Source organism: Triticum urartu, chromosome 3, assembly GCF_003073215.2.
Source record: "Triticum urartu cultivar G1812 chromosome 3, Tu2.1, whole genome shotgun sequence".
In the NCBI taxonomy this organism is placed as follows: domain Eukaryota; kingdom Viridiplantae; phylum Streptophyta; class Magnoliopsida; order Poales; family Poaceae; genus Triticum; species Triticum urartu.
The window spans coordinates 115,721,021-115,748,790 of NC_053024.1; positions in this window are offsets into that span (position 1 = coordinate 115,721,021).

The window sequence follows — 27,770 nt, forward strand, 5'->3', positions numbered from 1 at the left end:
CACCCTTCCAAGTGCCAGATACAACCGGTGATTGCTCTCTCACAGGGCGACGAGGAGAGGATCATCGAGTAGGATTATGCTATGCAATGTTACTTGGTGAACTTACCATCTATTCTCTTCTTCTGCTGCAAGATGGAGGTTACCAGAAGTGCAGTCTTCGATAGGACTAGCTATCCCCTTCTTATTCCGGCATTTTGCAGTTTAGTCCACATATGCTACCCCTTTTCCATTTGATACCAATGCATGCATATGTAGTGTAGCTCCTTGCTTGCGAGTACTTTGGATGAGTACTCACGGTTGATTTGCTCCCCCTTTTCCCCCTTTCTATACCTGATTGCTGCGACTAGACGATGGAGTCCAGGAGCCAGACGCCACTGTCGATGACGACTGCTACTACTTGGGAGGTGCCTACTACTACGTGCAGGCCGCTGACAACGACCAGGAGTAGTTTAGGAGGATCCCAGGCAGGAGGCCTGCGCCTCTTTCGATTTGTATCCTAGTTTGTGCTTGCCTTCTTAAGGAAAACTTGTTTAATTTATGTCTGTACTCAGGTATTGTTGCTTCCGCTGACTCGTCCATGATCGAGCTCATGTATTCGAGCCCTCGAGGCCCCTGGCTTGTAATATGATGCTTGTATGAGTTATTTTATTTGTAGAGTTGTGTTGTGATATCTTCCCGTGAGTCCCTGATCTTGATCGTACATATTTGCATGTATGATTAGTGTACGGTCAAATCGGGGGCGTCACAAGTTGGTATCAGAGCCGACTGCCTGTAGGAATCCCCCTTCCAAACTCCTTGGCTGAAGTTGAGTCCAGTCATTGCAAAACTTTTAACTTACATGGTTGTGCGGCTTACGGGTCCACGTCGCCATTGGGTGGTATTAGGATATTTTATTGCTCATCTATACTCTGGGATTCTGATCTCTCTTCTATTCAGGTTAAAAGATTTTGCTAACTCTAACTCTAGGTTCTCGTAATTACTTCCTTCCGTAGAGCCCCTTATTACAGATGATCGCCTACTACACCAGAGGATTCAGAAGATACTCTCCGAAGTTATCCCGAGAACTTGTGCTCATTGCGTTTTCAATTCCCTTCCACCGTCAACCCCTATAGATAACTGCATCCACTTGCCATTCTGACCTTAGTCCCCAATTGCCCTTGTTATTACGAGATACCTCAAAATACTCGTTGTTGTTCTGAAAATCCTTGTGCCTACTGCCTGACAGTTCCTTGTCACCTGAATACACCTACAAATTAATCCTCACACACACCAAGGACTTGTTTCTCCCCAGTTGTTGATGTGTTTCACCAAAGTCTTTGAAATACTAATTGATCTTTAAAAAATCCTCAACCGCCAGTTGTTCTTGAAATTCTTGCATGCTTGCATTATGGTTAATCCCATAAGTATACAAATACTAGTGGCATCCTTGGTCACTATCATTTTTGAGTCCATTGATTCAATAAGTTGCAAATGTTCACAATCATCAGTCGAATCCTAGGATTATCCTTCCGGCTCATACGTTATTTTAAACTTGAGCTGGATGTCGACCAACCAAATTGCCATCGATTTTACCCCTAAGCCTACTCAACTTATCCATCCTTAATTAGAGCATTTGCTTTTGATCCTTTGATTTGGAAATCATAATTCCTTCACGTGAGAGCTTTGAATTAGCCGGTTGCTTCTATAATCCAATGCCTTCACATTGTTTCTTCCTCTGGTTGCGTGTCGATACTCACATCAGCTTCTCGATGGACCGTCGGCTCCTTGGTTGAAATATCATCCGACAGTGTCCTTCGTATACAAAACCTCGAGAAGTTCTTTCCCTGATATATAATGTCTTTGGAAAATTGTATCCTCTGCTTTGATAACCATACTCTACTTTTGAGCTTGTACTATTTACTCCGAAGTTTGTGGTATATGTTCCTAAGATGCCCTGATGGGTTGAACCTACGCCTTCCCTAATCTGTGTGAACCCGAAAGATTTCACGGGTCATACTTATCTGGTATTGCACCAAGTAAAAACTTTCAACAACTAATCTCATTTTCGAAATACGAGAGGTGAACGAAAGGTTATGCGTTGAACAAGTGGGAGTCGACCTTGAACCCTGTGTTCATGACCATGGACACGATGTATACCTTATCATGGAAGCTTCTCTTAAAATAATTATCCCCTTGCTATAAGTTCATCTTGTATCTGTGTACATGGTTCCGACCATGTTTCTCCTTGATTCCATTTCTCATGCAAGTTTGAGCACTTGTCTTCTGCAGAGCAATACCCTAGTCCAACCTCTACTTTGATCTGTCGTCGAGTATTACCCCCTGGTATCTCGAGAATATCATGGAACATCATAACTTCTTATGGGTTCTTCATCAACTATTATTACTCACCAGATCCAATTGTTCCTAGGTTCTGGGTTGTCATCAACCGAGAACACCGAATAGTGAATCGAGTCCGTAATTCGATTCAGTAACTCTAAGTAATTTTCGTTGCTTATGAGTTTAATAACCCTTCAATTTATTCCTAGCCTGATTGGCCATATCATTATCGTGCAAAATTTTAAACTATGCTACCTGGCCCTTCTTCTTGGAGCAAATTTTCGACGATGAGCTAATCTTACGTCGAACTTCCTCGTCATATCATTTATCCTTGAACATCAAACTTGATTTCGGGTTTATGTTGTACCCTTGGTTCCCATAACCTTTCGCTTCATCATCATTTGACTTGATGGCATCGCCGACTGATTACATCTTCATGACATCTCTCGACAACTGTGTCGTGATCATCATCAACATCCTAAGCTCTTCCAAGATATATATCGGATTCTTGATGGGTATTACCATCCTTGCCCCTCGATGATTTGTGTTATCATGGACCCCTTTATTGACTTCCGTTCAACACAAACTTGTTCGTGTTTTGTGTTATACCTTGAGAACCTTGCTACCCAGCAGTTGTTCTTCTTTACCTTGGAAGTATTATCATCTTTTATGTCAAGAAATTCATGAGGATTTCACCACCCCTTAAGAGATCTTGATACAGGTGATACTTCTTGCCATATCCGTTCATTCCTTGGTCCCCGTGTTGTTTCTAACTGGAAAACCGACAATTGAACTATGATGTGCGACTTCAAAACTTTTAGCAACCCTATTGCTTTGAAGTTAATGGTCGATATGTCATTCTTAGACCATTGGTTATCGAATCACTGATACGTCTCCAACGTATCTATAATTTTTGATTGCTCCATGCTATATTATCTACTGTTTTGGACATTATTGGGCTTTATTATCCACTTTTATATTATTTTTGGGACTAACCTATTAACCGGAGGCCCAGCCCAGAATTGTTGTTTTTTTGCCTATTTTAGGGTTTCGAAGAAAAGGAATATCAAATGGAGTCCAAACGGAATGAAACCTTCGGGAATGTGATTTTCTCAACGAACAATACCCAGGAGACTTGGACCCTACGTCAAGACACAAAACAGGAGGCCACGAGGTAGGGGGCCTACCCCCCAGGCGCACTCTCCACCCTTGTGGGCCCCCTATTGCTCCACCGGCGTACTCCTTCCTCCTATATATACCTACGTACCCCCAAACGATCAGATACGGAGCCAAAAACCTAATTCCACCATCGCAACTTTCTGTATCCACGAGATCCCATTTTGGGGCCTATTCCGGAGCTCCGCCGGAGGGGGCATCGATCACGGAGGGCTTCTACATCAACACCATAGCCCTCCGATGAAGTGTGAGTAGTTTACCTCAGACCTACGGGTCCATAGTTATTAGGTAGATGGCTTCTTCTCTATTTTTGGATCACAATACAATGTTCTCCCCCTCTCTTGTGGAGAACTATTCGATGTAATCTTCTTTTTGCGGTGTGTTTGTTGAGACCGATGAATTGTGGGTTTATGATCAAGTCTATCTATGAGCAATATTTGAATCTTCTCTGAATTCTTTTATGTATGATTGGTTATCTTTGCAAGTCTCTTCAAATTATCAGTTTGGTTTGGCCTACTAGATTGATCTTTCTTGCAATGGGAGAAGTGCTTAGCTTTGGGTTCAATCTTGCGGTGTCCTTTCCCAGTGACAGTAGGGGCAGCAAGGCACGTATTGTATTGTTGCCATCGAGGATAAAAAGATGGGGTTTTCATCATATTGCATGAGTCTATCCCTCTACATCATGTCATCTTGCTTAAGGCGTTATGCTGTTTTTAACTTAATAGTCTAGATGCATGCTGGATAGCGGTCGATGAGTGAAGTAATAGTAGTAGATGCAGGCAGGAGTCGGTCTACTTGTCTCGGACGTGATGCCTATATACATGATCATACCTAGATATTCTCATAACTATGCTCAATTCTGTCAATTGCTCAACAGTATTTTGTTCACCCACCGTAGAATACTTATGCTCTCGAGAGAAGCCACTAGTGAAACCTATGGCCCCTGGGTCTATCTTCATCATATTAATCTCCTACTACTTAGTTATTTCCTTTGTTTTTTTACTTTGCCTTTATTTTACTTTGCATCTTTATCACAAAAATACCAAAAATATTATCTTATCATATCTATTAGATCTCACTCTCGTAAGTGGCCGTGTAGGGATTGACAACCCCTATTCACGTTGGTTGCGAGGATTTATTTGTTTTGTGCAGGTACGAGGGACTCGCGCGTAGCCTCCTACTGGATTGATATCTTGGTTCTCAAAAACTGAGGGAAATACTTATGCTACTTTGCTGCATCATCCCTTCCTCTTTGGGGAAAACCAACGCAGTGCTCGAGAGGTAGCAAGAAGGATTTCTGGCGCCGTTGCCGGGGAGGTTTACGCAAAAGTCAACATACCAAGTACACATCACATACCCTTATCTCCCGCATTACATTATTTGCCATTTGCCTCTCGTTTTCCTCTCCCCCACTTCACCCTTGCCGTTTTATTCGCCCTCTCTCTCTCTATCCTCCCTCTCTTTCTCTATTTGCCTCTTTTTGCCCGCTTTTTTTTGTTTGCTTGTGTGTTAGTTTGCTTGCTTGTCACGATGGCTCTACCTAAATTTGGTGATCTTCACCTTAAAAGATTAGAAGAGATAGAAAGCAATGTCAGGAGCTTTATGGTTTTGCAATTTGAACATAATAGTTTCTTTAGAAACGAGCTTAAGGAACAAAATAATTTTATGAGTTTTATGAATAAAGAGCTTAATGATTTGTCTAAAGAATTCGATGGTTTGAGATCCCAAATTGCTCGTCTTGAAAAGTTGACCGCTGAAATTTCGGATAAGCAAGCCACCTTAGTTAATAGGATGGCCGCTAAACCGGATTGCTATGAAAATAAAGATGAAGATCTAAAAGTTATTGATGTGTTCCCTATTAAATCTTTGTTTTGCAATATGAATCTTGATAATGATGGGACTGAATATGATCCACCTTTACCTAGAAGGCGTTCCAAGAATTCAGAATTTTTTGATCTTGATGCTAAAATTGATAAAAGTGGGATTGAAGAAATTAAAACCCTAGATGTTGCTAAACCCACTATTATGGATTTCAAGGAATTTAACTATGAAAATTTCTCTTTGATTGATTGTATTTCCTTGTTACAATCCGTGCTAAATTCTCCTCATGCTTATAGTCAAAATAAAGCGTTTACTAGACATATCGTTGATGCCTTGATGCAATCTTATGAAGAAAAACTTGAATTGGAAGTTTCTATACCTAGAAAACTTTATGATGAGTGGGAAACAACTATTAAAACTAAAATTAAAGATCATGAATGCTGTGCTTTATGTGATTTGGGTGCTAGTGTTTCCACGATTCCAAAGACTTTGTGTGATTTGTTAGGTTTTCGTGATTTTGATGATTGCTCTCTAAACTTGCACCTTGCGGATTCCACTATTAAGAAACCTATGGGAAGAATTAATGATGTTCTTATTGTTGCAAATAGGAGTTATGTATCCATAGATTTTATTGTTCTTGACATAGATTGCAATCCTTCATGTCCTATTATTCTTGGTAGACCTTTTCTTAGAACGATTGGTGCAATTATTGATATGAAGGAAGGAAATATTAGATTCCAATTTCCATTAAGTAAAGGCATGGAACACTTTCCTAGAAAGAAAATTAAATTACCTTATGAATCTATTATGAGAGCCACTTATGGATTGCCTACCAAAGATGGCAATACATAGATCTATCCTTGCTTGTTATGCCTAGCTAGGGGCGTTAAACGATAGCGCTTGTTGGGAGGCAACCCAATTTTATTTTTATTCCTTGCTTTTTGCACCTGTTTAGTAATAAATAATTTATCTAGCCTCTGTTTTGGTTGTGTTTTTTTGTGTTTAATTAATGTTTGTGCCAAGTAGAACCGTTGGGAAGACTTGGGGAAAGTCTTGTTACACTTGCTGTAAAAACAGAAACTTTAGCGCTCATGAGAACTACTGTCATTTTTATTTGGAGAGTGATATTTAGTTAATTATTTTTGCAGATGATTAATAGATAAATTCCCCACGTCCAGCAATTTATTTTAGAATTTTTGGGGTTCCAGATCTTGCGCTAGCTACAGATTACTACAAACTGTTCTGTTTTTGACAGATTCTGTTTTCGTGTGTTGTTTGCTTATTTTGATGAATCTATGGCTAGTAAAATAGTTTATAAACCATAGAGAAGTTGGAATACAGTAGGTATAACACCAATATAAATAAAGATGAGTTCATTATAGTACCTTGAAGTGATCTTTTAGTTTCTTTCGCTAACGGAGCTCACGAGATTTTCTACTTTAAGTTTTGTGTTGTGAAGTTTTCAAGTTTTGGGTAAAGATTTGATGGATTATGGAACAAGGAGTGGCAAAATCCTAAGCTTGGGGATGCCCATGCCACCCCCAGGATAAACTAAGGACACCTAAAAGCCAAAGCTTGGGGATGCCCCGGAAGGCATCCCCTCTTTCGTCTACTTCTATCGGTAACTTTACTTGGGGCTATATTTTTATTCGCCACATGATATGTGTTTTGCTTGGATCATCTTGTATGTTTGAGTCTTTACTTTTTAGTTTACCACAATCATCCTTGCTGTACACACCTTTTGAGAGAGCCATACATGATTTGGAATTTGCTAGAATACTCTAGTACTTCACTTATATCTTTTAGAGCACGGTGGTGGATTTGTTTTATAGAAACTATTGATCTCTCATGCTTCACTTAGATTATTTTGAGAGTCTTAAATAGCATGGTAATTTGCTTAAAATCCTAATATGCTAGGTATTCAATATTAGTAAAATTTTCTTATGAGTGTTTTGAATACTAAGAGAAGTTTGATGCATGATGATTGTTTTGAGATATGGAGGTAATAATATCAAAGTCGTGCTAGTCGAGTAGTTGTGAAATTGAGAAATACTTGTGTTGAAGTTTGCAAGTCCCGTAGCATGCACGTATGGTAAACGTTATGTAACAAATTTGAAACATGAGGTGTTATTCGATTGTCTTCCTTATGAGTGGCGGTCGGGGACGAGCGATGGTCTTTTCCTACCAATCTATCCCCCTAGGAGCATGCGCGTAGTGCCGAGGTTTTTGATGACTTGTAGATTTTTGCAATAAGTATGTGAGTTCTTTATGACTAATGTTGAGTCCATGGATTATACACACTCTCACCCTTCCATCCTTGCTATCCTCTTCGGTACCGCGCATTGCCCTTTCTCACATCGAGAGTTGGTGCAAACTTCACCGGCGCATCCAAACCCCGTGATATGATACACTCTTTCACACATAAACCTCCTTATATCTTCCTCAAAACAGCCACCATACCTACCTATTATGGCATTTCCATAGCCATTCCGAGATATATTGCCATGCAACTTTCCACCATTCCGTTTATCATGACACATTCATCATTGTCATATTGCTTAGCATGATCATGTAGTTGATATAGTATTTGTGGCAAAGCCACCGTTCATAATTCTTTCATACATGTCACTCTTGGTCCATTGCATATCCCGGTACACCGCCGGAGGCATTCATATAGAGTCATCTTTTGTTCTAGTATCGAGTTGTAATCATTGAGTTGTAAAAAAATAGAAGTGTGATGATCATCATTTTTTAGAGCATTGTCCCAAATGAGGAATATAAAAAAAGAAGAAAGGCCATAAAAAAGAGAAGGCCCAAAAAATGAGACAAAAAGAGAGAAGGGACAATGTTATTATCCTTTACCACACTTGTGCTTCAAAGTAGCACCATAATCTTCATGATAGAGAGTCTCTTGTTTTGTCATTTTCATTTACTAGTGGGAATTTTTCATTATAGAACTTGGCTTGTATATTCCAACAATGAGCCTCCTCAAGTCTCCTAGGTCTTCGTGAGCAAGCAAGTTGGATGCACACCCACTTAGTTTCTTTTGTTGAGCTTTCATACATTCATAGCTCTGGTGCATCCGTTGCATAGCAATCCCTACTCCTTGCATTAACATCAATCGATGGGCATCTCCATAGCCCATTGATTAGCCTCATTGATGTGAGACTTTCTCCTTTTTTGTCTTCACCACACAACCCCCCTCATTATATTCTATTCCACCCATAGTGCTATGTCCATGGCTCGCGCTCATATATTGCGTGAAACTTTATAGGTTTGAGATTACTAAAGTATGAAACAATTGCTTGGCTCGTCATCGGGGTTGTGCATGATGAGAGCATTCTTGTGTGAAGAAAATGAAACATGTCTTTCTTTGGCCATGTTATTTTGAGAAGACATAATTGCTTAGTTAGTATGCTTGAAGTATTATTATCTTTATGTCAATATGAACTTTTGTCTTGAATCTTTCGGATATAAATATTCATACCACAATTAAGAAGAATTACATTAAAATTATGCCAAGTAGCACTCCGCATCAAAAATTCTATTTTTATCATTTACCTACTCGAGGACGAGCAGCGTATCTATAATTTTTGATTGCTCCATGCTATATTATCTACTATTTTGGACATTATTGGGCTTTATTATCCACTTTTATATTATTTTTGGGACTAACCTATTAACCTGAGGCCCAACCCAGAATTGCTGGTTTTTTTGCCTGTTTTAGGGTTTCGAAGAAAAGGAATATCAAATGGAGTCCAAACGGAATGAAACCTTCGGGAACGTGATTTTCTCAACGAACAAGACCCAGGAGACTTGGACCCTACGTCAAGACACAAAACAGGAGGCCACGAGGTAGGGGGCCTACCCCCCAGGCGCACTCTCCACCCTTGTGGGCCCCCTATTGCTCCACCGGCGTACTCCTTCCTCCTATATATACCTACGTACCCCCAAACGATCAGATACGGAGCCAAAACCTAATTCCACCGCCGCAACTTTCTGTATCCACGAGATCCCATCTTGGGGCCTGTTCCGGAGCTCCGCCGGAGGGGGCATCGATCATGGATGGCTTCTACATCAACACCATAGCCCCTCTGATGAAGTGTGAGTAGTTTACCTCAGACCTACGGGTCCATAATTATTAGCTAGATGGCTTCTTCTCTCTTTTTGGATCTCAATACAATGTTCTCCCCCTCTCTTGTGGAGAACTATTCGATGTAATCTTCTTTTTGTGGTGTGTTTGTTGAGACCGATGAATTGTGGGTTTATGATCAACTCTATCTATGAACAATATTTGAATCTTCTCTGAATTATTTTATGTATGATTGATTATCTTTGCAAGTCTCTTCGAATTATCAGTTTGGTTTGGCCTACTAGATTCATCTTCCTTGCAATGGGAGAAGTGCTTAGCTTTGGGTTCAATCTTGCGGTGTCCTTTCCCAGTGACAGTAGGGGCAGCAAGGCACGTATTGTATTGTTTCCGTCGAGGATAACAAGATGGGGTTTTCATCATATTACATGAGTCTATCCCTCTACATCATGTCATCTTACTTAAGGCGTTACCCTGTTTTTAACTTAATACTCTAGATGCATGCTGGACAGCGGTCGATGACTGGAGTAATAGTAGTAGATGCAGGCAGGAGTCGGTCTACTTGTCTCGGACATGATGCCTATATACATGATCATACCTAGATATTCTCATAACTATGCTCAATTCTGTCAATTGCTCAACAGTAATTTGTTCACCCACCATAGAATACTTATGCTCTCGAGAGAAGCCACTAGTGAAACCTATGGCCCCCGGGTCTATCTTCATCATATTAATCTCCTACTACTGAGTTATTTCCTTTGATTTTTTACTTTGCCTTTATTTTACTTTGCATCTTTATCACAAAAATACCAAAAATATTATCTTATCATATCTATCAGATCTCACTCTCGTAAGTGGCCGTGTAGGGATTGACAACCCCTTATCACGTTGGTTGCGAGGATTTATTTGTTTTGTGCAGGTACGAGGGACTCGCGCGTAGCCTCCTACTGGATTGATACCTCGGTTCTCAAAAACTGAGGGAAATACTTATGCTACTTTGCTGCACCATCCCTTCCTCTTCGGGGAAAACCAACGCAGTGCTCAAGAGGTAGCAATCACCATTCTAACATTTACCATGCTACCTAAGCCCATATGTTGGGTGCACCTTTCAATCAATGATTAACTGTGTATGTTTTCCTCGAGCATACCTCATTATATCTTTTGATCTGACAAATGTTATCTCCTTGTTCGAATACTGGTGGGAATCCATCCTTTGGAAATCTCGATTCATTGTCGCTGAGTTCATCAGCCACCTCCTCATCCTCTCCTTGGGTTATTGATGAACTCATGATTCGGAACTTACTTCCGTAGTTCATTTCCTGAGAATATTACGATGTCATCTTGTCAATTTGTGTTGCACCCTTTTTCTTCTCAGGCATCCTGAGTCTGAGGTATCCTGACACCTATCAGATCTGAATCTCGCTCAAATATGATGGTTGGAACATATTCCCAAGAGTTATAACATTAGTGTTTGACCCGATAAGGTGATGACATGCCTAGCACACCTGGCCGGAGGACCTATTGTTATAGTTTCCATTTTAGTAAGGTTATCCATTCTTCCATGAGGAAATTGTAAGACTTATTCTATAAGTTGTTCCTGATGGATCCTTTGTGTATCCATAGCCTGATCTTTACCTGATGACCATGTCAATGCTATCTCGAAGCATGTATGTGGTACTCCGAATTTCAATAAGAACATTTGAAGCCAATGCTAAATGTTTCTTGCTCAATTATCCAAACACCGTTGTATGGGTAGTGTCATGAAATTTGTCTCCCCTTACCTAAAGGGTTTTCTACATGATATCCTGCCACATATACCATGCTCTGCTTGTCCTTGGGAAGGATATATCCCTAAATTATGTGTTTAAAACACATTTTCCTTTCCATTGTTCTGTTTAATCTGATGATCACCTTTTCCTTTCCATTGTTTTGTTTAGCCTTACTGGTGATCAATATGATCTAAGTAGTAATATTCTCCTGCCTTTGTAAACGCCTTGGTGTACAACCGTGTCGGTAAGACCCTGTTGCTTTTGTTGACGGCATTCCGGTAACCACCGATGGATGAGAACTTTGCCTATTGGTCCGCCTCATTTCAACGAGCAGGAAATCGTTCTCTTCATCCCTCGCCCTTGGTACCGATGTTGTTGCCGACATAACTGACAGGTTATTCCCTGACATGCCTTGCTATCACAACCATGCAAGATGTCACCGCTCTTTCTACTTTTAACCCACATGGTGAGCCCATAACCCACAGCTCCACAAGATCGAAACCTGACTCTCCTGTACACCCCCTATTCCCAAAGATACTCCTCGCGCGTGTCCTCATAGGTAATACACAAGCCACCTTCCGAGAAATCGTCAATTCTGGTATCAGACTCAAAACTAATTCTCGTTGCTCTGAACCCCTTTTACGCGATGTTTCAGGCAACGACGATTGTCTATCCACTTGAAACTTTTTATGGTACCTTCTTACTTTGCTCTCGATGTGTTTCATTTGTTCAACTCGAGAGATACTCCTGTGTTCATTCTTGGGATACCCCCTAGGTGATTTTCCTTTATAACATTCTATCATTGTAGAGCTACCCCTTATCCTTTTCGTAAGTACGATGGAGTTCCCGAAGAAAGGATGTCGGCATCATCATGATGACCTGGAGCAGAGAGTTGAAGACATCAACGAAAGGGGTTAACTTCTTCAAGAAGAGCAGCCAAGACCGAGAAGATCCATTAGAATTTTGAAACCAGAATTTTCCCCCTTACTTTACCTCTTAAATCTCGGGACGAGATTTCTTGTAGTGGAGGAGAATTGTGATGCCCGGATAATTAAGCTACAGTAACCCTCGACTAATGTTTCCACCTTACCACGATTACCGTTGATAATCTCGCGTTGATTCAAAACTCGTTCAAATTCAAATTTAAATGGATTCAAACTGGAAGTTTTCAAACATTTAAAACTAAAATGTTCTAAACAAGTCAACTAAATCATAAGTAATTATGGTGGATGAGGAGTCCTGGATTAGGGGGTCTCCGGACAGTCGGACTATATCCTTTGGCTGGACTGTTGGACTATGAAGATACAAGATTGAAGACTTCGTCTCGTGTCCGGATGGGACTCTACTTGGCGTGGAAGGCAAGCTAGGCAATACGGATATGTATATCTCCTCCTTTGTAACCGACCTTGTGTAACCCTAGCCCCCTCTGGTGTCTATATAAACCGGAGGGTTTTAGTCCATAGGACAACATACAATCATACCATAGGCTAGCTTCTAGGGTTTAGCCTCTCTGATCTCGTGGTAGATCAACTCTTGTAATACTCATATCATCAACAATAAATCGAGCAGGACGTAGGGTTTTACCTCCATCAAGAGGGCCCAAACCTGGGTAAAACATCGTGTCCCCTGCCTCCTGTTACCATCCGCCTTAGACGCACATTTCGGGACCCCCTACCCGAGATCCGCCGGTTTTGACACCGACAATGGAGAATCCACATCTTTATAATATAATTAAAGGCTATATAATAAATAAAACACTAGTTAAAACCACCAAATAAGGGCCTTTCGATTTTTATAAAATATTAAACTGTTTTATTTTGGGATAAGAATTCTTGTGGCAGTAGTATATTATAACCACTAATTTAGGTATTGTTTGTGTATTTTATAAAACAAAATTAAATAGAGAATAAAATAGAAAACTACTAATAAAAAAATAAGTAAAACAAAATAGTAAAAAGGAAACACCTGGCCAACTCGGCCAACTTGGCCCAGCCGAACTGGCCCAACCACCCCCACCTACAAAGCCCCCCCCCCTCCCCCAACCCTATCCCCACCTCCACTTCCCCCACTCCCCACGATCCCCTTGCTCCCTCTGCACCCCTCCTCCCCGATCCAGATCGGGGCAGCGGACACCGACGACCGCGCCGTCTCGCGCCCCGCCGCTGGCGCCCAACCCCAGCATCGCCCCACCACCTCGTCGTCGTCCTCCTCGCGGCCCCGTCCCCTCTCCCTCGTGGCCCGACGCCTGCTCGACGCCGTCAACGTCGCTGCCACCTCGCGCCGTCGTCGGACCCAGCCGGAACGCCTCCTCGACGCCCCACCTCCTCCTCGACTCCCGTTGACTAGTCCCTACACCGCCGGTGAGGCCACGACCTCCCTCTCCTCTTCTCCCCCCTCCCTATTGCATGTCGCCTTGCCGCGCCCGAGCTCGCGCGCGCTCACCGCGGCCTCGCCCCGCCTGGTGTGCCGTCGCGCGTTCCTGCTACCGCGCCAAGCCGCACGCCGCCGCCCCGCAGTCGCCGCTCGCGCGCTGAGCTCGCAGCCGCCCGCTGCCGCGGCCGAGCCCTCAACCGGTCGCGCCTCCTCCGGCCTTCTCTCCAGTGGCCCGTACCCACCGTCGCCTCCAACTGCGGCCCCGCGCCGACGCTCGCCGTCGCAGCCCCGCAACCTGCCGCGCACCCTGGCCCCTGCCCGCGCTGCCGTCCGCCCCCACACGCGCCTGCCGCGCGGTGCTGCGGCCCGACCGCGGCCTCCGCTCGCTAGCCCTGCCGCCCACCGCTGTTGGCGCCGCCCTATCCCCTCGCCCCGCCGCGCTTGCTCCGGCCGGCCGTGGCCGCCGGCCACGCACCCCCCGCGGCCATCTCCCGTGACCGGCACTAAGGCCATGGCGCGCCCCTTCGCCCGTGACCGTTCGGGCGGGTTCGCTCGCCCATTACCCGCGGCCAAACCCGCTAGGCCTCCCTCCAGAATGTTTTTTTAATAAATAAAACTAATAATAATAAAAAATTAAACAATTAAATAATTAACTTAATTAACTTAATTAATTTTGAATAATTAAACTAAACAATTAATTAAACTAATTAATCATAATTAGATTAATCTAATAACTAATTAAACTAACTACTATTAGTTAATTAATCAACCAATGACAGTGGGGCCCACCCCTAATTAATCATGATTAGGTTAATTATAAATGGTTAATTAAAATGTGTCACTGACCAGTGGGACCCATTGGTCAGGTTGACCAGTCAACCCTGTTGACTGCTGACGTCAACAAGCACTGTTTTGGATAATGTTGAATCAAAATAATTAAATAAATCCTAAAAATAATTTAAATCATTTAAAATTAATATAAAATAAATCGTAGCTTCGATGGAAAAACTTTGTACATGAAAGTTGCTCAGAACAACGAGACGAACCCGGATACGCAGCCCGTTCATCTGCCACGCATCCCTAGCATAGAGAACACACAACTTTTCCCCTCTGATTCATCTGTCCGAAAACGCGTATTCGGCTAGGACTCTTGTTATCCTAGGCCTCTGGTGCATTATATAAACCGAGGCCAGGCTAGTCGATAGATAATATACACACAATCATACCATAGGCTAGCTTCTAGGGTTTAGCCTCTACGATCTCCTGGTAGATCAACTCTTGTAATACTCATATCATCAATATCAATCAAGCAGGACGTAGGGTATTACCTCCATCAAGAGGGCCCGAACCTGGGTAAACATCGTGTCCCCTGCCTCCTGTTACCATCCGCCTTAGATGCACAGTTCGGGACCCCCTACCCGAGATCCGCCGGTTTTGACACCGACATTGGTGCTTTCATTGAGAGTTCCTCTATGACGTCGCCGTAAGGAAGGATGCCTCATCTCGTTGTTAAAAACAACATTACCGCCGGGGGAGCTCTGGCTGTCGGCCAAACTCTCCGGCTAGGCAGTTTTGTCATGACTGCCTGTTCGGCCGCTCCACCGATGATGACTTCTCGGGTCATCAAAAACAGCCTCCACGTCGGCTCAGAATTCGCCGAGCAAATGGATCCAATGGAGCTCTCTTCCCTAAACGAACTCTTGGATCGTATCGCCGCCTTGGGAGTCGCTACGGACTATGGTCGGATTGGGCTTAAACCCGATCAAAGGGAGATTAACTCTCCATCGGTCACCCATCACGTTGCGGTGGTGGAGGAACAATGCGGCAACTCTTCCTCTATTTTGAGGATTAACTATGTCCGGATTCATGAGCTCTCCGAGCCGGATACCCGCCTACGGGAGGACATCACCCAAGCCCTGAACCTAGAATCAGGCAGCGGGCCAGACCTATCGGGTAGCACTCCGGAACCCGAACTTCCAAGATTAGAAACTCCTCGGCCTCTGGGTCTCAGATCGGGTAGGGGCTCGGACTCAAATCCACCCACCCACCCAGACATAAATGATCTTTCCCACATCAGGCAAGAGCCCCATGAACGGTACATCATTATTGGGCCAGATTCCTCCTTGTGATGAACAAGGTTAAGGACTGTCACGAGGAAGATGCAATCTCACTTTTCTGCAATAATTGCACGGACAAGGGAATCCTTAACGCCTTAAGTCACCGTGACATATCACGCTTCGCTGACTTGGCGTCCATATTATGAAAGTACTGTGCGATGGAAAGCGCCTGGAAAACCGAAATGAAATTTTGGGATAATCCAGCTCCGAATATACACCCAGTCCGAAGTAAAAGGGTGCACTATCATAAGACACCCGAGATAGTTGCAAAGAAACAAAAACCCTCTATAGGGCATGGAACCATACTGGAGGGATGGCTTAACGGACCCTGCAAAATTCATAGTACAGCGGATACAATACCAACGCCCAGCCTTAGAGAATGTTGGATACTCCGGCAGGTGGCCAAAAGTGGTGAGGATCTTCTTATCCCAAATGCCACAGAGCACCATCCTGTGGATAACAATACGGTGTTAACAGTCTTTGAGACCTTCGCGTCAAATAATAGGCACAAGCGAACACTCCATAGCATGGCCGAAATCTGCCACGTAGCAACAATAAATCCATGGAGTGACACGGCTATTACCTTCAATGCCAGTGATGAACCTAAATTCCGAATAGCCCGAGCACCAGCCACACTGGTCCTCAGTCCAATTGTGGACGGCTTTCGACTCACCAAAGTACTCATGGACGGCGGTAGCGGATTAAACCTCATCTATGAGGAAACTCTTCAAAAAATGGAAATAGACTGGAACCGCATTGAGCAAAGTAGCACAACCTTTAGGGGAATCTTACCCAGTCGGGAGGCACGATGCGCTGGGAAAATCACACTAGATGTGGTATTCGGCACGCCAGAGAACTATTGGTCTGAAGAAAATACATTTCAAGTGGCCCCATTCAGCAGTGGATACCACGCCCTTTTAGGACGTGAGGCGTTCACGATCTTCCAAGCCGTACCCCATTATGGGTACATGAAGCTCAAAATGCCCGGGCCCAACGGAATCATCACCCTCACCAGTGATCTGGACACATCACTCCGCGCCGAAAACAAAACAGCCGCACTGGCCCTCGAGGCATTATCCGAAGCCCTCTCGGCCGAGGAATTAACCACGCTACGCTCCACAGTGGACAGGGACGACGTGATCCTCGATAAGAGATCCAAGTCCACCTCTTTTAAACCAGCGGATGAAATAGTCAAATTCCAAGTCCACCCAACGAACCCTACAAAAACAGCCTCCATCGGGGCACAGTTAAACCGCATCCTTCAGACATGCCAGGAATCCCACGCAGGCTGGCCGAGCATAGTCTCAATATCCAAAGGGGATTCAAGCCGGTCAAGCAAGCTCTTCGGTGTTTCTCCGAACCTAAGAGACATGCCATGGGAGAGGAACTAGCCAAGTTATTGGAGGCCGGATTCATCAGAGAAATAAAACACCCGGACTGGCTAGCAAACCTGGTGATGGTACCAAAGAAGGATAAATCATGGCGCCTTTGTGTCGATTTCAAGGACCTCAATAAAGCTTGCCCAAAGGATCCCTTCCCCCTCCCCCGCATCGATCAAATTACTGATGCTACCGCAGGACACGAGTCATTGTGTTTCCTCGACGCATACTCTGGTTACCACCAAATCAAGATGGCGGAGTTCGACCAAGCCACAACGGCATTCATCACACCATATGGTCCCTTCTGTTTTAACACAATGCCTTTTGGGCTCAAAAACACCTGCGCAACATATCAGCGCATGATTCAGACATGTCTGGAGAAACAAATCGGCAAAACAGTAGAGGCATACGTAGATGATGTGGTCGTCAAAACCAAACACGTCGACTCTTTGATAGATGACTTGAGGCTCACATTTGACAACCTCCGAACATACGACATCAAGCTCAATCCGGAAAAATGCATTTTCAGCGTACCAGCCGGAAAGCTCCTGGGTTTCATCGTCTCCAGTAGAGGTATTGAAGCTAATCCGGCCAAAATCCGAGCTTTGTCACTGTTGGCTACCCCAACAGAACTCAAACAAATCCAGAAGTTAACTGGATGCGTGGCAGCTATAAGCCGCTTTATCTCCCGCTTAGGAGAAAAGGCTTTACCTCTTTATCGCCTCCTTCGGCGCACCGAACACTTCGAGTGGACGGACGCTGCCACAGCCGGATTGGAAGAAATAAAGGCCATTTTGGCAACCAACCCAAGCCTGGCCGCGCCAAACATCGGCGAACCAATGCTGTTGTACATTGCAGCAACTCATCAAGTTGTAAGCGCAGTGCTCGTCGTCGAACGAGAAGATGACGGACATAAATTCCCTCTTCAAAAGTCGGTATACTATGTATCCACTGTCCTGACTCCATGCAAATCACGGTACCCACATTATCAAAAGATAGCCTATGCGGTATTCATGGCATCCCTGAAGCTGCGACACTACTTTCAAGAGTGTTCGATTACAGTAGCCTCGGAAGTGCCACTTAATGATATTATAAACAACTGCGACGCTACGGGCCGGATTGCTAAATGGGCCATTGATCTCCTTCCGTTTGACATAACATACAGACCTCGGCGAGCCATTAAGTCGCAAGTATTGGCCGACTTTGTCGCCGAATGGACGGAGGCCGAACTCCCTAAAGAGTACGGCGCATACTCCAATTGGATCATGCACTTCGACGGTTCTAAAATGCTGGCTGGTCTAGGGGCTGGCGTCGTCCTGACGTCCCCAATCGGAGATACCGTTCAGTACGTACTGCAAATATTGTACACAGACTCCAACAATGCAGCCGAATACGAAGCTCTGTTGCACGGTCTTCGGATGGCAGTCTCCATGGGCATTCAACGCCTGAGGTGCGTGGGGATTCAAACCTCGCAATATCTCAAATAAATGGAGACTTTGACGCCAAGGATCCGAAAATGGCGGCCTATCAAAACGCCGTCCTAAAAATGTCAGCTTGGTTCGAGGGGCTCGAATTTCACCATGTGGCTCGGGAAAACAATCAGGCGGCGGATATCCTCGCCCGCATCAGCGCAAAACGCGATGCGGTCCCCCCAACATATTTTTGGAGAGGCTGCTCAAGTCATCCGTAGTATGGGAAGGGGACACCGGTAACAACAGTCCGGACCCAGCCAAAATACCCGATACCGAACACTCTGACATAATCGGGGGCTCCGCCACCGAAGTAACACCTTCAGCCCACGTAATAATGGCCATCATTGCCCCGTGGACAGAACCATTCCTGGCCTACTTAACTAGACAGGAACTTCCGGAGGACCAAAATGAGGCACGCTGCATAGTGCGGCGATCCAAGGCCTACAGGGTCCATGAGGGAGAATTGTACAAAAAAGCACTACTGGAGTCCTTCAAAGGTGCATCTCCGAAGAGGAAGGGCGGAACCTTTTGGCAGAAATTCACGCCGGACTCGGCGGTCACCACGCCTGTCGGTGTCAAAACCGGCGGATCTCGGGTAGGGGGTCCCGAACTGTGCGTCTAAGGCGGATGGTAACAGGAGGCAGGGGATACGATGTTTTACCCAGGTTCGGGCCCTCTTGATGGAGGTAAAACCCTACGTCCTGCTTGATTAATATTGATGATATGGGTAGTACAAGAGTAGATCTACCACGAGATCAGAGAGGCTAAAACCCTAGAAGCTAGCCTATGGTATGATTGTATGTTGTAGTTGTTGTGTCCTACGGACTAAAACCCTCCGGTTTATATAGACACCGGAGAGGGTTAGGGTTACACAAGGTCGGTTACAAAGGAGAAGATATCCACATCCGTATTGCCTAGCTTGCCTTCCACGCCAAGTAGAGTCCCATCCGGACACGAGACGAAGTCTTCAATCTTGTATCTTCATAGTCTAACAGTCCGGCCAATGGAGATAGTCCGGCTATCCGGAGACCCCCTAATCCAGGACTCCCACAGTAGCCCTAGAACCAGGCTTCAATGACGATTAGTCCGGCGCGCAGTATTGTCTTTGGCATTGCAAGGCGGGTTCTTCTCCAACTTTCAAGTGTTCGTAAGCAGTGTCTGGCTCCATGAATGTTGAACCTCTTGGCTTCTATGCCCAATAAGGGCTATCTCCCATGCATCGAATGAATACGAGGCGCCAGGGTGTTTTTACATTCTCCCCCCTAGCCATATAAATAAATTGTCTATTAAAGGGATGGGGATTCTTAGATCCAATCCATATCATCCTCCCCCAGCGAGAATTCATCAGAGCGTGCTCCAGAAAGATCCATTCCAGCATGGCCGACCTCCGCAACTCCTCCTCCCGCCCTCGTAGCCCTAAGCCTGGTGATTGCGAGAGGTGTTCAGTCCCACACAGTCGATTAGTCGAGCTGCAGACTAAGGGATTTCTCCCTCCGGCGTACATGGTGCCCGTTCGAGCCGGGCTCGCCACCTACAATGGCGGGGAGCAAGCGGAGAACTTTCCCTGTCCCTCCATGGGGGAACGGGTTTGCCTTGTTCCTTACTTACTAAGGGGACTCGGATTTCCAATTCATCTGTTCCTCCGCGGGCTCCTGGAGTTCTACGGCCTCCAACTACACAATCTCACCCCTGCCTCCATCCTACACATCGTCGGCTATGTTGCTCTCTGCGAGTTGTTCCTGGGCTGCGAGGCTCACTTCGAACTATGGAAAAGGCTATTCTGCCTTGTCCCTCGCACATAGAGGGAATCACTTTATCAAGTGGGCGAAGCCGAAATATGGTGCATGGTCGATACCGGATACCTGTCCGGTACCCCGAAGAAGCCGTCCGAATACTAGCCCTCGGAATGGTTTTCTATGGAGGACGTCCCCCTTCTAGACCCTGTTCGGCGGGGTCTACCTGAGTTCAACAATGCTCCTCTGAAGAAGCACCGAAGTTGGTGCCCACAGAGCCCCCAGGAAGAAGACAACGGAGAAGTCCTCTATCTGATGAACCGGATCAAAGCACTAGCTCGATCCGGATTGACAATAATCGAAGTTATGTCGATTTGCATAATGCGGGGAGTGTAGCCACTCCAATATCATGGGCACCCCTTGTGGTGTTATAACGGGGCGGATGACGCCACCCGTTGCGGGCGTAAGGGTCCGGACAATGCTGCTGCTCTAGCGAAGATTCTGTCTGAACTGTTCAAGGGCGAGGAAGAGGAGTTCACTCGCATCAAGCCACGGGATGGATTCTCTATGTACAATCCTCCAAGCTGGGTAAGTTATATTTCCCTACTCCCATTTTTCCCGCATTCTTAGTCGTAAGTATTCACCTTGCCACCTTGCGGCAGGAACTGCAAAAAGCCATAAAGGAGGTTAGCAGCCCTTCTCCACAACCAGAGGACCCTGACCGGGCCATCGATTCCGGACTCGAAGAAGATCCGGTTATCTCCGTGGAACTGATAGACTGGCAGTTCTATCAGTTAAGCTGCGATGATGCCCCGGTGGCCATTACGGCCGACTATCCCAGACTACTCCCTGCATCGCAGGTAAGAAAAAACAAAAAGTCCCAACTCCAAAACTAGGATCCCCTTTTAGGCTCTTCACCCACCATATACACATGGCATCTTTTACAGGGAAGGCATTCGGGACGCCCCGCCGAACCCGCGGCAACTCGCCAACAAGAGGTGCCGAGGCCGGGCAGGCCAAAAAGGAAGGCGGTCAGGACGGAGACGCCGATGCAAAGGTATAGGAAAAACCCTGCTCTGTGGTTGTCGTCTTTCTCAAAATGTAATGACGCCCGCGTTTCTTTAACAGAAAGAACGCTCGCCAGAATATGTCCGGCGATGCTGCCAATCAAGCTTCCACCAGTCGAGCGCTAGGGCCGGACATAGAGGCGGAAGGCGATATGGGGCAGGCGTCGGATAATCCCCCGACAGAGGATGCGGATAGATTGTCCGCTACAAACTCAGAAGTGGAAAGCGCCATGAATCATAGGCGCCGCCGGGCCGTACTCCGCGACGCTTGTTTCTCACCAGAGGCGTTCGACGCCTTCAATTCTGGAGAGGCGTACCTCTGTGCTGCTCAAGATGGTCTAGCCAGAGCCACGGATCAATATGTAAAGGATGTACGGGTGAGTAAATCTGACGATTTATATGTATCAGTAGCCCTTGAGACTTGAAACAGTTAGCAGAACTAATTTAAGGATCATCTATAACGTGCAGGTTCTTACGGAGAAGAATACTAGGCTGTCCCAGGAGCTGGGGGAATGCAAGACCCAACTAGGGGCCGCTCTTGCCGCATTGCAGGAACAGAAAAAGCCACCCGCTGGTAACATTTACTTTAAAGAATGGTGGTTACCATATAGTGTGCGGCGTGTCTGCAGATCTAACAATTGATTTTGCAGATGAGTCCGGAGAAAGTCCGGGGGACCAGCATGTTATGTGACAGCTAGAGGCTGGCAAACGCGTGCTGAGTAAGGTTATGCTGGAGAAAAACAGTCTCCAAGATGCCAATGTTAAGCTGAGCGTTGAACTAAAAGACGTTCGGGGCCATCTTGCGGACTCCGAGAAGGAGAATAAGCGGCTTCGGCGCGGCATTTTTAGTAAGTGCTTGAATGAATCCTCCTAAAGGAGTTCGGTGAAGAAGTCGACTAAGAGTGTTATGTCTGTAGGTATGCTGACGGGTCGTCCCACGGAGGAAATTCCTGGGTCTGCGGGTGATCTTCTGTCCGAGCTGTCATATCTGCATGAACAAGTTCGGCAGGTGATGCAAGGTGTTGCCCAGGCTTTGTGGCCATTTGTCTCCTTGCCAAAGGGCGTTGCACAGCTTACGGAGAAGCTTAAGGGAGCACAGCTGTAACACCCTCGATGCGGCTATATCTCCTACGTGTCGAAGCACGACTTAGAGGCATAACCACATTGAAATCAATGTCGCAAGTAAGGTAATCTTCACAACAACCCATGTAAATAGATAAAAGGGGAAAGGATACATAGTTGGCTTACACTCGCCACGTCACACAAATACATGAATAACATTACAATCATCCAATACACTCATGGTCCGACTACGGTACCAAAATAAAGATCAACCCCCACATGCGACAAAGTCCCCGATCGCCCCAACTTCATACCGAAAGAGATAACGCAAGCCCTGAGCATATCTTCAAGGATCTGATTGACACGCTCGACTTGACCGCTAGTTTGAGGATGAAAAGCTGTGCTGAAATGGATGTTGGTGCCCATGGCCTTCTGAAAAGAATCCCAAAACTTGGAGGTAAAGATGCTGCCACGATCTGAAGATATCAACTGCAGAATGCCGTGCAGAGAGACAATCCGAGAGGTATAAAGCTCTGCCAATTGAGCTGCTGTGATAGACTCTTTGATAGGCAGGAAATGAGCCACTTTAGTGAGTTTGTCGATGACAACGAATATAGCATCATTGCCACGCTTGGACTTTGGAAATCCCGTCACGAAGTCCATCTCAATGTGGTCAAACTTCCATTCTGGAATGGCAAGAGGTTCAAGGAGACCAGCTGGTCGTTGGTGTTCTGCCTTCACTCTTCTGCAGACATCACATTCATTCACGAACTGAGCAATCTCACGCTTCATTCGAGTCCACCAATACGCCTGCTTGAGGTCATGGTACATCTTTGTACTTCCAGGGTGGATAGAGAGGAGTGAATTGTGAGCCTCGTTCATAATGACTTTAGGAAGGTCACCTTTAGGCACCACAATGCGATCCTCGAAGAAGAGAGTATCATTGTCATCAAGGCGATAGCACTTGTACTTGGATTGACTCTTGGCAATCCCAATCTTCACCTTCTTCACCATAGCATCAAGAAGTTGAGCCTCGCGAATCTGATCTTCCAAAGTAGGAGAGACTTGAAGGTTGGTGAGGAAACCTTGAGGAACAACTTGCAGATTGAGTTTGCGGAAAGCTTCACAAAGCTCGGGTTGGTAAGGCTTGAGAATTAAACTGTTGTAGTAAGCCTTCCTGCTCAAAGCGTCAGCAATTACATTGGCCTTGCCTGGAGTATATTCGATACTCGGATTATACTCTTGAATCATTTCGACCCAACGAGTCTGCCTGAGGTTGAGATTAGGCTGAGTGAAGATGTACTTGAGACTCTTGTGGTCAGTGAAGATGTCCACTTTTCTTCCCGATAAGAGATGTCTCCAAGTCAAAAGAGCATGCACAACTGCCGCCAACTCGAGGTCGTGAGTGGGGTAGTTTTTCTCGTTGGGCTTCAACTGGCGAGAGGTATAGGCCACAACTTTCTTCTCTTGCACCAACACTGCACCAAGACCTTGAAGAGAGGCATCACAGAAGACCTCGAAAGGTTTGGATTCATCAGGAGGAGTCAGAACTGGAGCAGTGACTAATTTCTCTTTCAGGGTGTTGAAAGCGATGTCACATTCAGGAGACCAAACGTACTTGACGTGCTTTTGGAGAAGGTTGGAAAGAGGCTTCGCGATCTTTGAAAAGTTCTCAACGAACCTTCGACAATAGCTTGCGAGCCCAAGGAAGCTGCAGAGTTGCTTCACGTTCTGAGGTGGTTCCCAATTCACAATTGCAGACACCTTCTCGGGATTCACCGCTATGCCCTTGGTACAGATGATATGCCCAAGATAGAGAACCTCATCGAGCCAAAACTCACACTTTGAAAATTTGGCGTAGAACTGATGTTCTCTGAGCTTATCCAGCACCAAACGCAAATGCTTGGCATGATCTTCCTTGTTCTTGGAAAAAACCAAAATGTCATCGAGGTAGACCAAGACAAAATCATTTGTGTAGGGGTTGAAGATGAAGTTCATCATGCAAGAGAAAGTCGGAGGAGCGTTGACGAGGCCAAAAGACATGACAGTGTATTCATATGAACCATAGCTTGTTCTGAATGCTGTCTTGGGGATATCTTGCTCACGAATTTGAATCTGGTGATAGCCCATACGGAGATCAAGCTTGGAGAATACTTGAGCACCTTTGAGTTGTTCAAACAGCTCGTTGATGTTGGGAAGTGGGTACTTGTTCTTTATAGTCTTCTTGTTCAATGGACGGTAGTCAACACAAAGTCGGTCCGTTCCATCCTTCTTCACAAAAAGAACTCCACAACCCCACGGAGAAGAACTAGGTCAGATGAGACCCATACGCTCGTGTTCATCGAGTTGCTTCTTCAGCTCCTTCAACTCTTTAGGTCCCAGCTTGCAAGGACGTTTGCAAACAGGTTCTGTGCCAGGCTCAAGATCAACGACAAATTCAACTAGCTGGTGCAGAGGCATTCCTGGAAGCTCTTCTGGAAAGACATCTTGATATTCGCAAACGACTAGAATTTGAGAGATGGCATCTAGTTCATCCTTCTCATTGAGAGAAAACAGAGGGATGGTATTATCCCGAGCGGCAAAGACAATTACATCCTCAGACGAATGAGTCAATTGAATCTGCCTGGCTGCACAATCAAGCTGAGCCTTGTGCTTAGAAAGCCAGTCCATTCCAAGAATAAGATCAATATCCGAGTTACCAAGGACCATTGGAGAAGAAAGAAACTTGTAATCGCCCAATGTGATAGTAACATCTGGAACCTCCAAACTTGCACTCAAACATTTGCCAGGAGAAACGATATCCATTTGTTTGCCCAAAGAAGAAACGAATTCATTCTTGGCAAAAAATGGCTTTGACATGAAACAATGCGATGCACCAGTATCAAAAAGTACTTTTGCAGGAACATCGTTAACGGGAAGGTTACCCATGATGACATCTGACGAGTCCTCTGCCTGAGCAGCATTCATCAAGTTGCCTTGGCGTGCTTGGGGTTATGCTTGACCACTACCGTACTTGCCGATCTCACAGGAGGAGGAGGAGGGAGACGCCTCTGATTGAAGCATTTGTTGGCATAGTGACCCTTCTGTTGGCACTTTTTGCACGTAACCTCTGAAAGCGGACGGTGATACGGAGCACTTGATCCTGGAGCTTGAGACGAAGTCTTGTTCAAAAAGCCGGGGTGGGGGGGGGGGGAAGATCCACTGCCACCTTTGCTCTTCTGCTGATAAGGCTGACGGAACGGAGGAGGAGGAAGCCAATACTTTTGCTGCTTAACCACTTGAGTAGAGGAAGAAGGAGTTGCATCTCTGACTCGCTTCTTGGAAGCATCGCACTTCAGTTGAGCAGTCTCTTGCTTCATTGCCATGTTGTAAAACTCACCGTACCTCTTGGGCTCAAAGAGGATGAGAGCTAGCTGGATTTCTTCTCTAGGACCACCCCTGAACTGGTAAATCATGCTCCTCTCGTCAGGGACGTCTTGCTTAGCAAAACGGGCGAGCTTCTGAAACATTTTGTTGTACTCATAAACAGACATAGAGCCTTGCTTCAGGTTGCGGAATTCCTCACGCTTGCTTTCAACCACACTCTGAGGAATATGATGAGCTTTGAAGTCTTGACGGAATTCATCCCAGGTAATCACACGGCCTCCTCTGGAATCTTTGTACTGCTGAAACCATTCTGCAGCTTGGTCTTTGAGTTGGAAGGAGGCGAACTTGACAAAGTCCTCAGGCCTGACGTTACTGCACTCGAAATGCTTGCATATTTCCACGAGCCAATCATCAGCATCTGTTGCCTCAACACAATTCCTGAAGGTCTTTGGATGGTTAGCAAGGAACTGGTTGAGTGTAGCAAACTGATTCTGATTGTTGCCCTGGCCCTGGTTCCCTTGGTTGCGCTCTTGAAGAAGTTGCATGATCAGTTGCGTGTTTGCATTGGTAGCGGCCATCACAGCTTGCCATGCCTCCAGAGGTGGAGGTGGTGGTGGCGGATCAGGATTCGGAGTCGTGCGCATTGGAGGAGCCATCCTGAAGAGGTTGACATCCGTTAGCACATTGACAGACAAATATTTAAGCTGAATCAAACGGGTTGAAATTGCAACATATAGTCTTCACATCCGAACCAAATGAACGAATGCATTCCAATCGAAATGGTCACATTTCCATAAATTGAGAAGCCACTTAGAATTGAGGTAGAAGAATAAAACCAACAAGGTACGAACAAGAACGAATACTTGGTGAGGATTACCCAATCCCAAACCAAATATCCGTGGAAGAAGAACTAGAGCTACAAGAATTCCCACCTATGAAACTCCCGAACCTTTCCGGTTATGCAATCGGGTGTTGGGGATACAGGGGAAGCATAATATCTCACCCAAATCTAGCAAATCCTACATCCAGGTGTATCCATCCTTTAACACATAACCGAGAAAAACTTCAGAAACCATCTACCTCAACCTTCGAAAAGCATCCGTTATACAAGTTATGGCAATACTCCCGAACTCCCGCCCCAGTACTGGGTGGCGTCGAGGTTATCTCACCAACAACTGCATAAAAGAGATTTTCGATGTCGGCGAAACTCAGGTATTCCAGAATCTCAACGATAAAATTGTGACGACAACACCTCGGAGCTCAACTCCCCGGGACACTGCCACAACCCCTAAATGACAGGAGGCACTAAGAACAATGTTCTCGTCACAAATCGATCGGAACGATTACAAGATACCCGTGTGATCCTAAAAAAAATTTAGTGAAATTTGAGAAGAGAAGAGTCAAAACTCTACGTCAGGATGCCTTACCAGAGCGATGAAGGGGCTGGGGAGTAAAAAGAATTCCTAAACTCTCTGATATATATAATCCTAAATGACTCGAAACATTTTTCTAGACTCAACAATGCCAACGATTCGATCAAGCAGGGGGCTCCTAAGGTCGGGGAAGGCTCTGATTACCAACTTGTAACGCCCTCGATGCGGCTATATCTCCTACGTGTCGAAGCACGACTTAGAGGCATAACCGCATTGAAAGCAATGTCGCAAGTAAGGTAATCTACACAACAACCCATGTAAATAGATAAAAGGGGAAAGGATACATAGTTGGCTTACACTCGCCATGTCACACAAATACATGAATAACATTACAATCATCCAATACACTCATGGTCCGACTATGGTACCAAACTAAAGATCAAACCCCACATGCGACAAAGTCCCCGATCGCCCCAACTGGGCACCACTACTGATCATCTGGGAAAGACACATAGTAACGACGAGAGTCTTCATCGAACTCCCACTTGAGCTCAAGCGCATCGTCTGGAACGGTATCATCGGTCCCTACATCTGGTTTGGAAGTAATCTGTGAGTCACGGGGACTCAACAATCTCACACCCTCGCGATCAAGACTA